The 12,430-nt window shown below is 45.2% G+C and overlaps 1 protein-coding gene across 1 annotated transcript in view; it reads right to left on the reverse strand.

Moving 5' to 3' along the window:
• The window catches only part of LOC140738880 (NACHT, LRR and PYD domains-containing protein 1 homolog), a 31,440-nt gene extending 30,414 nt beyond the window's left edge, over positions 1-1,026 (reverse strand). The window contains exon 1 of the mRNA XM_073066873.1: positions 650-1,026. The gene's annotated coding sequence lies outside the window, so the exon portion shown is untranslated. The remainder of the gene's footprint in view (positions 1-649) is intronic.
• Between the last annotated feature and the right edge of the window lie 11,404 nt (positions 1,027-12,430).

Here is a 12,430-nt window from a genome sequence, read left to right on the forward strand (position 1 = left end):
GGGGAGGGAGAGGGGGAGGGGAGGGGGAGGGGAGGGGGAGGGGGAGGGGAGGGGGAGGGGAGAGGGAGAGGGGGAGGGGGAGGGGAGGGGGAGGGGAGGGGAGGGGAGGGGAGAGGGAGAGGGGAGAGGGGAGGGAGAGGGGGAGGGGAGAGGGAGAGGGGGAGTGGAGGGGGAGTGGAGGGGGAGGGGAGGGGGAGGGGGGGGGTGGGAGGGGGAGGGGGGAGAGGGGGAGGGGAGAGGGGAGAGGGGGGAGAGGGGGAGGGGGAGAGGGGGAGGGGGAGTGGAGGGGGAGGGGAGAGGGGGAGTGGAGAGGGGGAGTGGAGAGGGGGAGTGGAGGGGGGAGGGGAGGAGGAGAGGGGGGAGTGGAGGGGGAGGGGGGGGGAGGGGAGGGGGGAGGGGAGGAGAGGGGGAGGAGGGGAGGGGGAGAGGTGGTGCGTTGGGGGGGCAAAGCTAAAGATATGTTTGGTGGTCGGGACCCGTAGGAGATGGCGGAGTATGGTGTGTTGGATGCGGAAGCTCATGCAGTGGTAGGTGAGGAGAAAAATAATTAGTTACGTTAATATTTGTGTAGAGACGGTAAAGTGCAGGCTTTGAACTAATTTAGTTACGTAGTGAAGTTGCTGCCGCCTCTTTGCCCGCCATTACCTACCGCTCCGACCTTCTCTTCCGCGCCACTCAGTTCAGTCAGCGAATGCTGCTTTTACTTGACGACGATTTCAACATAGTCACAAAATTCACCGTGTACTATCGTCTCTCGTCGGTTAATCCGACCCCCGAATCCCTCTTGTTCCAAGAGCCAGACTTCAACATGTCTGTCAGAAACGAGCCACCAGGAAGTGAAGGGAAGAGAAACGCAGTTCAAAAAAAAACAAAAAATGAAAGTAAAACTAAATGTCAAACACAAACAAGAGAAAATCTGCAGATGTTGGAAATCTCTTTTCCATAGATGCTGCCTAGCCTGCTAAGTTCCTCCAGCATTTTGAGCGTGTTACTGGGGTATTTTGTCTGATCAACTATTTCTGTGGTAGTGTGTATTTATATTTCAGTAATATTTGAGTAATCTTGTAAATATACTGTTTGATCAAGCATTCTTATCCGTTTAAATAATTCATTAGGGTTATAAATATAGAGTTCAGAGTAAATTTTATTATCAAAGTACATATACAATGTCAAAGTACACCATATACTTTAATACCCTGAGGAGATTCGTTTTCCTCTGGGCATACTCAGTAAATCAATAGAATAGTAACTAATACAGGATCAATGAAAGGTCAACAAGAGTGCAGAAGACAACAAACTGTGCAAATGCAAATACTGTATAAATAAATAAATAGGGAAAACATAGAATAGTACAGCACAGTACAGTACAGGCCCTTCGGCTCACAATGTTGTACTAACCCTTAAACCCTGCCTCCCATATACTCCCCCCCCCCCCCAACCTCAACTTCCTCCATATACCTGTCTAGTAGTCTCTTAAGTTTCACTAGTGTATCTGCCTCCACCACTGACTCAGGCAGTGCATTCCACACACCAACCACTCTCTGAGTGAAAAACCTTCCTCTAATATCCCCCTTGAACTTCCCACCCCCTACCTTAAAGCAATGTCCTCTTGTACTGAGCAGTGGTGCCCTGGGGAAGAGGTGCTGGCTGTCCACTCTATCTATTCCTCTTAATATCTTGTATATCTCTGTCATGTATCCTCTCATCCTTCTCTCCAAAGAGTAAAGCCCTGGCTCCCTTAATCTCTGATCATAATGCGTACTCTCTAAACCAGACAGCATCCTGGTAAATCTCTTCTGTACCCTTTCCAATGCTTCCACATCCTTCCTATAGTGAGGCGACCAGAACTGGACACAGTACTCCAAAGTGTGGCCTAACCAGTTTTATAGAGCTGCATCATTACCTCGTGACTCTTAAACCCTATCCCTCGACTTCTGAAAACTAACACCCCATAAGCTTTCTTAACTACCCTATCTACCTGTGAGGCACCTTTCAGGGATCTATGGACATGTACCCCCAGATCCCTCTGCTCCTCCACACTACCAAGTATCCTGCCATTTACTCTGTACTCTGCCTTGGAGTTTGTCCTTTCAAAGTGTACCACCTCACACTTCTCCATGTTGAACTCCATCTGCCACTTCTCAGCCCACTTCTGGATCCTATCAATGTCTCTCTGCAATCTTTGACAATCCTCTACACCATATATGTCAAACTCAAGGCCCGCGGTGGAATTATCTTTGGCCCGCGAGATAATATCTAATTACTATTAAAGCTGGCCCCAGTAATCGAAGCGCCTATGGCGTATGATATGGCTAATGCTGAGTTTATTCAGGTACCAGGTTTTCAGGGTTTTTAGTGTTTATTCAGCAGTCTTGCTCGGCAGTCTTCTTCATAAGAAACGGAATTTATAAAGTGAAACACTTTGTAGTTATAGCAGAGACTGAGACACATGAGAGCAGGCTGAAAAAACGGAGGCAATGAAAGCTGCGTTCGCATGCGTCCGACTGATCCGGCCCGCATGAAGCTGCATTTTACTCAATCCGGCCCGTGACCTAAAATGAGTTTGACACCCCTGCTCTACACTATCCACAACACCATCAACCTTTGTGTCGTCTAAAAAAACTTGACAATCCACCCTTCTACCCCCCACAACCAGGTTGTTACTAAAAATCATGAAAAGTAGAGGTCCCAGAACCAATCCTTGTGGGACACCACTAGTCACAACCCTCCAATCCGAATGTACTTCCTCCACCATGACCCTCTGCTTTCTGCAGGCAAGTCAATTCTGAACCCACCTGGCCAAACTTCCCTGGATCCCATGACTTCTGACTTTCTGAATAAGCCTATCGTGTGGTACCTTGTCAAATGCCTTACTAAAATCCATGTAGATCACATCCACTGCACTACCCTCATCTATATGCCTGGTCACCTCCTCAAAGAACTCTTATCAGGCTTATTAGACACAATCTGCCCTTTACAAAGCCACGCTGACTGTCCCTGATCAGACCATGATTCTCTAAATGCCAATAGATCCTATCTCTAAGAATCTTTTCCAACAGCTTTCCTACCACAGACGTAAGGCTCACTGGTCTATAATTACCCGGACTATCCCTACTACTTTTTTTGAACAAAGGGACAACATTCGCCTCCCTCCAATCCTCTGATACCATTCCCATGGACAACGAGGACATAAAGATCCTAGCCAGAGGCTCAGCAATCTCTTCCCTCACCTCGTGGAGCAGCCTGGAAAATATTCAGTCAGGCCCTGGGGACTTATCCGTCCTAATGTATTTTAACAACTCCAACACCTCCTCTCCCTTAATATCAACATGCTCCAGAACATCAACCTCACTCATATTGTCCTCACTGTCATCAAATTCCCTCTCATTGGTGAATACCGAAGAGAAGTATTCATTGAGGACCTCGCTCACTTCCACAGCCTCCAGGCACATCTTCCCACTTTTATCTCTAATCGGTCCTACCTTCACTCCTGTCATCCTTTTGTTCTTCACATAATTCAAGAATGCCTTGGGGTTTTCCTTTACCGTACTCGCCAAGGACTTCTCATGCCCCCTTCTTGCTCTCCTCAGCCCCTTCTTAAGCTCCTTTCTTACTACCCTATATTCCTCAATAGACACAGCTGATCCATGCTTCCTAAACCACATGTATGCTGCCTTCTTCCACCTGACTAGATTTTCCACTTCACTTGTCACCCATGGTTCCTTCACCCTACCATTCTTTATCTTCCTCAGTGGGACAAATTTATCCCTAAACTCAACCACATGTCCATCGTACATTTCCCTGCAAAAACATCATCCCAATTCACACCCGCAAGTTCTAGCCTTATAGCCTCATAATTTGCCCTTCCCTAATAAAAAATTTTCCTGTCCTCTCTGATTCTGTCCTTTTCCGTGATTATGCTAAAGGCCAGGGAGTAGTGGTCACTGTCTCCCAGATGGTCACCCACTGAAAGATCTGTGACCTGACCCGGTTCGTTACCTAATTAGTAGATCTAGTATGGCATTCCCCCTAGTCAGCCTGTCAACATACTGTGACAGGAATCTGTCCTGGACACACTTAACAAACCCTGCCCCCTCTAAACCATTGGAACTAATCAGGTGCTAATCAATATTAGGGAAGTTAAAGTCACCCATGATAACAACCCTGTTATTTTTGCACCTTTCCAAAATCTGCCTCCGAATCTCCTCCTTGGTATCTCTGCTGCCACCAGGGAGCCTATAGAATACTCCCTAGAGCAGTGGTTCCCAACCTTTTTTTGGCCATGCCCCACCTAATCACCTCTAAAATCCTGATGCCCCCTGTGGTGATATATAATTCTTATTATTCAAAAAGTGAACTCCTATTCACCTGGAGGAAGCCTAAAAGACCATTAACTTGGTTTAAACAAGCTTCCAAAGAACATGGCATTCATGAAAGAGAAAAATAAAAGAACCAAAGGACTGTTAAAGTTCTGAGGAAGAAATTACTAAGAAATCGTAAAAAAAGAACATTAAGTGATATTAAAATAATAATAATAATAAATAAATAAGACAATGCCGATTCGTTTCTACAGCATACAAAGACAGATACACCGTTTAAAAGAGATGACGCAATGTACACACCTTCACACCACCAAGAACCGAAAGCTACTGCAAAAAGCAGCATTGGCGCGACCTCGTACGAGTTTCTTACGCGTTTGGACTTGTTCATTCGTTCCTTCCTACATCAGTCAATTCATTAATTTAATTATGAAAGCCATTTGATGGTTGTAATGATGGTGATACACTATGTATACAGTACATACGCAATTACACATGTACATACACACAAGTATTTTTATGTATGCATACTGTATATACACATATGTATTAACTCGCACACACACTCATACTCACACAGACTTACTAGAAAAAATTCAGTTAATAACTCATTCTCGAATTGCCCCCCTTAAAAATCAAATTACCCCCCTGTGGGGCATACGCCCCACGTTGGGAACCACTGCCCTAGAGTAAGTGCTTCCTTCCTGTTACTGACTTCCACCCATACTGACTCAAAAGAGGATCCTGCCACATTACCCACCCTTTCTGCAGCTGTAATAGTATCCCTGACCAGTAATGCCACCCCCCTCCCCTTCCCCCCCCCTCTCTATCCCTTTTAAAGCACTGAAATCCAGGAATATTGGTTATCCATTCGTGCCCTGGTGCCAGCCAAGTCTCTGTAATGGCCACTACATCATAATTCCATGTAGGTATCCAAGCTCTCAGTTCATCATCTTTGTTCCTGATGCTTCTTGCATTGAAGTACACACACTTTAGCCCTTCTACCTTACTACCTTTACACCCTTTATTCTGCTTCTCTTTCCTCAAAGCCTCTTTATATGTTAGATCTGGCTTTACTCCATGCACTATACTTGCAGTTCTCGCATTATCTTTATCCTCCTCCACCTCACTATCTGCTCTAGCACTCTGGTTCCCCTCCCCCTGCAAATCTAGTTTAAACCCCCCGGTGCAGCACAAGCAAACCTTCCCACAAGGATGTTAGTCCCCCTCCAGTTCAGGTGCAACCCAAGTTTAAGCGCCCTTAAAGTGAGATCCTTAGTTAGAAATATAGAACCATAGAACATTACAGCACAGAAACAGGCCTTTTGGCCCTTCTTGGCTGTGCCGAACCATTTTTCTGCCTAGTCCCACTGACCACCTGGGTCATATCCCTCCAAACCAAACAAAGTTGTGGGAACATTTCAATGATGAGGGAAGTGAGTGTGGTTATCCCCTTTTATTCAAAAGCCTAATGGTTGAGGGGTAGTATGTGACTGTTTTTGAACCTGGTGATGCAAGTCCTGAGGCTCTTGTACCTTCCACCTGATGGCAGCAGTGAAAAGAGAGCATGGCCTGGGCAGTGAGGATCTCTGATGATGGATGCTACTTTCCTGCGACAGCATTTCATGTAGGTGTGCTCAATGGTTGGGAGGGCTTTATCCATGATGTACTGGACCTAATCCACTACCTTTTGTAGCATTTTCTGTTCAAGGCCTTTGGTGTTCCCATACCAGGCAGTGACGCAGCTGGTGAATGTACTCTCCACTGCACATCAATAATAGTTTGCCAAAGTTGTAGATGTCATGCTGAATATCTGCAAGCTGTTAATGAAGTAAAGAGGCTGCTGTGCTTATTCGAAATTGCACTTATGTGAACTACATGTTATCTTGTGATATGTATGCACCTCGATTAAAGTAAATACAAAGTTAGACCCACATTCCTGGTCTCCCGTGTCTTCCTTTGAATTAGTTTGATGTTTTGAAGTTACAAAACGAACAGTTGTCTGAACCTTTCAACAAGTATTTGGATCAAGTGCTGCCCCACCCATTAAAGTGGGTCTGTGACTAAGACGCTAATATTGCTGTTGATCTGATCCTTGACATCGGACGTTTTTGCTCACGTGGACATTTAGAGGTTTGCAGATCCTCCTCACAAGAGTGTTGGGAAGGAGGAGGCACAATAGTGATCCAAATGGGAAGCAGAGAATGTAGGTGAGGACTTAATCTGTTTGTTCCCTTTTGGGAGAACTGAGAAGACAAGTTCTCTGCACCAGTAACAATGTTAATCATATTGACAACTATGTCCAAGCCTTGGTTCATCTTCTGCCCACACAGATATTGCTGCCTGACCTTGGCATTGAGGTAGACTTGAAGCCAAGTCCTGGGAAGACTCTCTTTAATTCCTGTCCATGTACACTACCCACTCCAGAAAGGTGTTACCACTGCCATGTGCCACCAAGGCCAGTGTGGAATTGACACTGGTCTCAGGTCTCCTTTCCACTCTTGTGCCGAGTGTCTTTACACAGCTGTTACTTACAGCCACCCAACTAGACCGATCTTAAAGAACTGGCATATCCCAACACGATGATTTCAGCAGATGTACACTCAACTAGAACCTAACGAGCAGTCCAGACCTGGCATCAGGGACCAGGCTCGAAGCTCTAACAGTCACTGCATGTTGGAGATGACCTTCACTTCCTTCATGTTCCTGGAAGTTGCTTTTGTTGAAGATTAAGTCTTTGATGTATTAGAATTCCCACTCAGCTCCTCATTTATCATAAACTCATCAGGTTTGGAGCTTGACTCTTGTCTAAAGGAGAAGAAAACAGCATCATCTTTACCCTAATGCTAAGAATCTCTTTCTACACTATAACTTGTGATTGTCATTGCTTAGATCAGCCTATATGTGACAGTGTTCAGCAACTTACAGGCAATGAACTCCCCGTGACTGTCACCACTGGTTAGCTGGACCCACAAAATTTGCATTCTTTCCTTAAACATACTTAATCTACTTGTGCACGAGGAGACGAGCATGCCCCCGTCACCAAACGGTTCTAAGGTCTGAACAAAAATGCTATTTTTATACAGAAATTGGCTAGTTTGATACAGATATTGACCAATTGGTAACCTTGTAACCTTGTGGATGCTCAAATTCCTTAATTGCATTATCACTGGCCAATCACACTACAGTAATACAGACATTAATAGCCAATAGAATCTACACACAAAAGGCCAATAATCTTCAGAATTAATAATTGACCACTAGTATCTGTCACCCAAGAATCCTTCTTTTGCACCCTTATCTTTGAATGCCAAATTGTTTGGCTGAGGCAGATCAGAATGAGCAATTTCAGTTCCTGGGTGTCAATATCTCTGAGCATCAATGATATGTCAATGCAGCTACAAAGAAGACACAATAGTAGCTGTAGTTCATTCAGAGTTTGAAGGGATTTGGTATGTCACCAAAGATGCTTGCAAATCTCTACAGATGTACCATGGAGAGCATTCTAACGGGATGCTTCACCGTTTGGTACGATTCTGTTTCTCTTACTTTTTCTCCCTTCTCTTTCTATGCCAAATTGTTTGGCTTTGTGGTGTGGGGTTTTAAAAGAGCTCAGGGCCTTTCAAGTCAAGTCAAGTCAACTTTTATTGTCATTTTGACCATAATTGCTGGTACAGTGCATAGTAAAAATGAGACAACATTTTTCAGGACCATGGTTTACATGACACAGTACAAAAAAATAGACTGAACTAGGTAATTAAAAAAAACGGAGAAAGCTACACTAGATTACAGACCTACCCAGGACTGCGCAAAGTGCACAAAAACAGTGCAGGCATTACAATAAATAATAAACAGGACAGTAGGGCAGTAAGGTGTCAGTCCAGGCTCTGGTTATTGAGGAGTCTGATAGCTTGGGGGAAGAAACTGTTATCTAGTCTGGTCGTAAGAGCCCAAATGCTTCAGAGCCTTTTCCCAGACGGCAGGAGGGAGAAGAGATTGTATGAGGGGTGCGTGGGGTCCTTCATAATGCTGTTTCCTTTGCGGATGCAGCGTGTAGTGTAAATGTCTGTGATGACGGGAAGAGAGACCCCGATGATCTTCTCAGCTGACCTCACTATCCGCTGCAGGATCTTGCAATCCAAGATGGTGCAATTTCTGAACCAGGCAGTGATGCAGTTGCTCAGGATGCTCTCAATACAACCACTGTAGAATGTGATGAGGATGGGGGGTGGGAGATGGACTTTCCTTAGCCTTCGCAAAAAGTAGAGATGCTGCTGGGCTTTCTTTGCTATGGAGCTGGTGTTGAGGGACCAGGTGAGATTTTCCGTCAGGTGAACACCAAGAAATTTGGTGCTCTTTACGATCTCTACCGAGGAGCTGTCGATGTTCAGCGGGGAGTGGTCGCTCTGTGCCCTCCTGAAGTCAACAACCGTCTCTTTTGTTTTGTTCACATTAAGAGACAGGTTGTTGGCTCTGCACCAGTCCATTAGCTGCTGCACTTCCTCTCTGTAAGCTGACTCGTCGTTTCTTACTGATGAGACCCACCACGGACTTTTCAATGGGCTTCATTCATCACGTGCACTTGCTTGTTTGGCTGTGGTGGAAGATGTGAAGTCCTTGTGGGTAGAGTTAAACAGCAAGAGTAAAAAGACCCTGATGGGAGTTATATAAAAGCCTCATAGCAGTGGCCAGGATGTGGGTTACAAATTACAATAGGAGATTTTGACAAATGCATGTAAAAAGGGCAATGTTCTGATACTCATGGGGGATTTCAATATGTAATAATGGAGCAGATTCAATGGACCAAATGGCCTAATTCCACTGCGATGTCTTATGGTCTTTTGGTCTTAAGGACAAAAGGAAGCTGTGGTCTCAAAGAGCTCCTTTGTCTGGCTTGACTGGACACTGTCTTTAAATTATTCTCGCCTGCACATTACCTTAGCAGCTGCCTAGCTGCAATTTCCGTACTGTTCCAACACCACTGAACATGGTGATCTGCAAACGGGTGAACCCCAGTCACACAGACCAAGGTGTGTGGAAGATCACCACACAGGATATGAAATTATCCTTCCAAACCACTGGTTAAATGGAAGAAAAAAGCACAAGGAAATGGCGCGTCTGTGAAAAGCAACTTGACTAAGAATACAGACTGTTCCATGCTATGTTACTACAAGTGATAGGTTATTTACCATCCACAAAATATTGATAAATATCTCCCTGTAAAGCTAACTGTTCATGTTGGAAATTGAGTTCGTCAGCTGTACAAGTGTATCATGGGATTGAAATCAAGCTTGCCTGTGAACCATGAACCCTGTGCACTATGGCCAGTATGCTCTCAAGCAGTAGAACTCATCCTTTTTCTGTTCATGGTCCACTTGCAACTGTCCCTTAGCTGCTAAAGTTTATTCTAATATACAGTTAATATTTAAGATTTAACAGGTTATATGTATGGTTTACATGATATGGTGGTTGCCCCCTACTTCAAAATGAAATCGATCATACAGGTGCGCAAGAAGAACAGGATGAGCGGTCTCAACAACTATCGCCTGGTAGCACTGTGCTTTGAGTGTTTGGTCATGGCTAGAACCATCTCCTGTCAAAGCAAAGACCTGGATCTGCTGGAAGTTGCCTACCACAATAACAGCTCTGTAGCAAATAGATTCTCTCTGGCTGTCTCCTTGGCCTTTGGACCAGCTGGACAACAGCAATACCTATGCCAGGCTGCTGTTGATTAATTACAGATCAGCGTTTAACACTATCATCCCCTTGATAAGCTGCCACACACGAAGCTTCTTAACAAGACAAACTCTCAGGCAGGAGGCAGTGAGTTGGAATAAAAGGGGCCTTTTCTGGTTGGCAGTCAGTGATGAGTGGTGTTCCTCAGGGGTCAGTATTGGGACTGCTGCTTTTCACAGTGTTTGTCAATGATTTAGATAGTGGAATTGATCGCTTTGTGGCAAAGTTTGTGAATGATATAAAGGTAAGGGGAGGAGTAGGTAGTGCTGAGGAAGCAATGCGACAATTTGGAAGAATGGGAATAAAGGTGGTAGATAGAATACAGAGTTGGAAAATGTGTGATAATGCATTTTAGTTAAAGGAACAATAGTGCAGACTATTATCTGAATGGGGAAAAGGTTCAATCATCAGAGGTGCAGAGGGACTTAGGAGTCCTCATGCAAGACTCCCAGAAAGTTAATTTATAGGTTGAGTCTGTGGTAAAGAAGGCAAATGTAACGTTGGCATTTATTTCAAGGGGAATAGAATATGAAAACAAGGAGATAATGCTGAGCCTTTATAAGGCACTAGTCAGGCCGCACTTGGAGTATTGTCAACAGTTTTGGGCCCCACATCTCTGAAAGGATGTGTTGTCATTGGAGAGAATCCAGAGGAGTCTCACAAGGATGATTCTGGGAATGAAGGAGTTAACATGTGAGGAGTGTTTGGCAGCTTTGGGCCTGTACTCACAGGAATTTAGAAGAATGCGGGGGTGGGGGGGGGGTATCTAATCGAAACCTACCAAATGTTGAAAGGACTAGGTAAGGTGGATGTGGAGAGGTTGCTTTCTATGCACCTCTGTTTGCATGAAGAAACTGATGTCCCTTTTAAATCTGTCGCCTCTGATCTTGTCTTTATTGCATCTTCCATGGGGAAAAAAGCAATGTGCTTTTACTCTGTATCCCGCATGATTTGATATAGAGTACCTCTATTACCACACCCCTCAATCTTCTATGGTCCAGTGAATGAAGTCTTAGTCTCTGCGACCTATCCTGTAACTGAGGCCCCCGAATCCAGTCAACATCCTGGTAATTCTCTTCAGTACTAATTGCAATATGACTTCCCAGATCCTGCATTCAATGCCTGACAGATGAAGGCCAGCATGCCACATGCTTTCCTCGCCTCTGTGAGGAAATAACAAGCAGAATAAACAAAGGAGAATTTATGGGGGACGTATTTGGATTTTCAGAAGACCTTCTGACAAGGTGCCACGCATGAGGCTGTGCAACAGGATCAGAGCCCATGGCATTACAAGAGAGGTATTAGCACAGACAACAGATTGGCTGACTGGCAGGAGGAAAAGAGAGGGGATAAAGAGGGCCTTTTCTGGTTGGCTGCCAGTGACTAGTGGTGTTCCACAGGGCTTGATGTTTGATCCATTTCTTTTTACGTTGTATATCAGTGATTTGGATGATGGAACATGCTTTGTGGCCTTGCGGACAATATGAAGATAGGTGAGGAGCAGGTAGTGTTGAGGGACCAGAAATTCTGCAGATGGAATTAGACAAATTGGGAGAATGGGCAAAGAAGTGGCAGATGGAATATAATGTAAGAAAGTGTCTGGTCATGCATTTTGATAGAAGGAGTAAAATAGGAGGCTAGTTTCTAAATGGGGAGAAAATTCAGAAATCAGAGGTGCAAAGGGACTTGAGAGTTGTCACGAAGGATTCCCGAAAGGTTAACATGCAAGTTGAGGTGGTGGTGAGGAAGTCAAATGCAATTTTAGCATTCATTTCGAGAGGACTAGAATATAAAAGCAAGGATGTAATGCTGAGGCTTTATAAGGCCTTGGACAGACAGCACTTGGAGTACTGTGAGCAGTTTGGGGCTCTAATTGAAGAAAGAACGTGTTGGTATTGGAGAGGGTCCAGAGGAGGTTCACAGCAACTGCTGGTGGTTGGCATCCATCTGACCCGAAGGACAATGGGTGATCACCATCACAAGCTGGGCAGAAGGTATGGAGATCCTGAGATGCCCAGTCATCAGGATCCCCCTCTCAGCCTCACCAGTGTAGTCCAAAGGAAAGCTTATGAAGCAAAATGTTTGGCACTGGCTTGGCTGCAGGAGCTGCTGGACGTCCAGCCATCTTAGGGACTCCACTCTGGATTTGCTGTCTGGGTTCACTGCTGTAGCCTTTGTCCCCCTTGGGGCCCATGATGCAGTGGGGCTATTTACCCGTATTTGGGAATCTGGTTCACGAGCACCAGGGTGTGTCCACACACCAGTTGGCCTATGTGTCACGTGTGCAGGGGCCAGACCTCCTCCCTGTCCTCTGTAGTTCAGCCTGAGTCACACACACACACACACACACACACATCCACACCCACAAAACAGTT

Source organism: Hemitrygon akajei, chromosome 14, assembly GCF_048418815.1.
Source record: "Hemitrygon akajei chromosome 14, sHemAka1.3, whole genome shotgun sequence".
NCBI classification, from domain to species: domain Eukaryota; kingdom Metazoa; phylum Chordata; class Chondrichthyes; order Myliobatiformes; family Dasyatidae; genus Hemitrygon; species Hemitrygon akajei.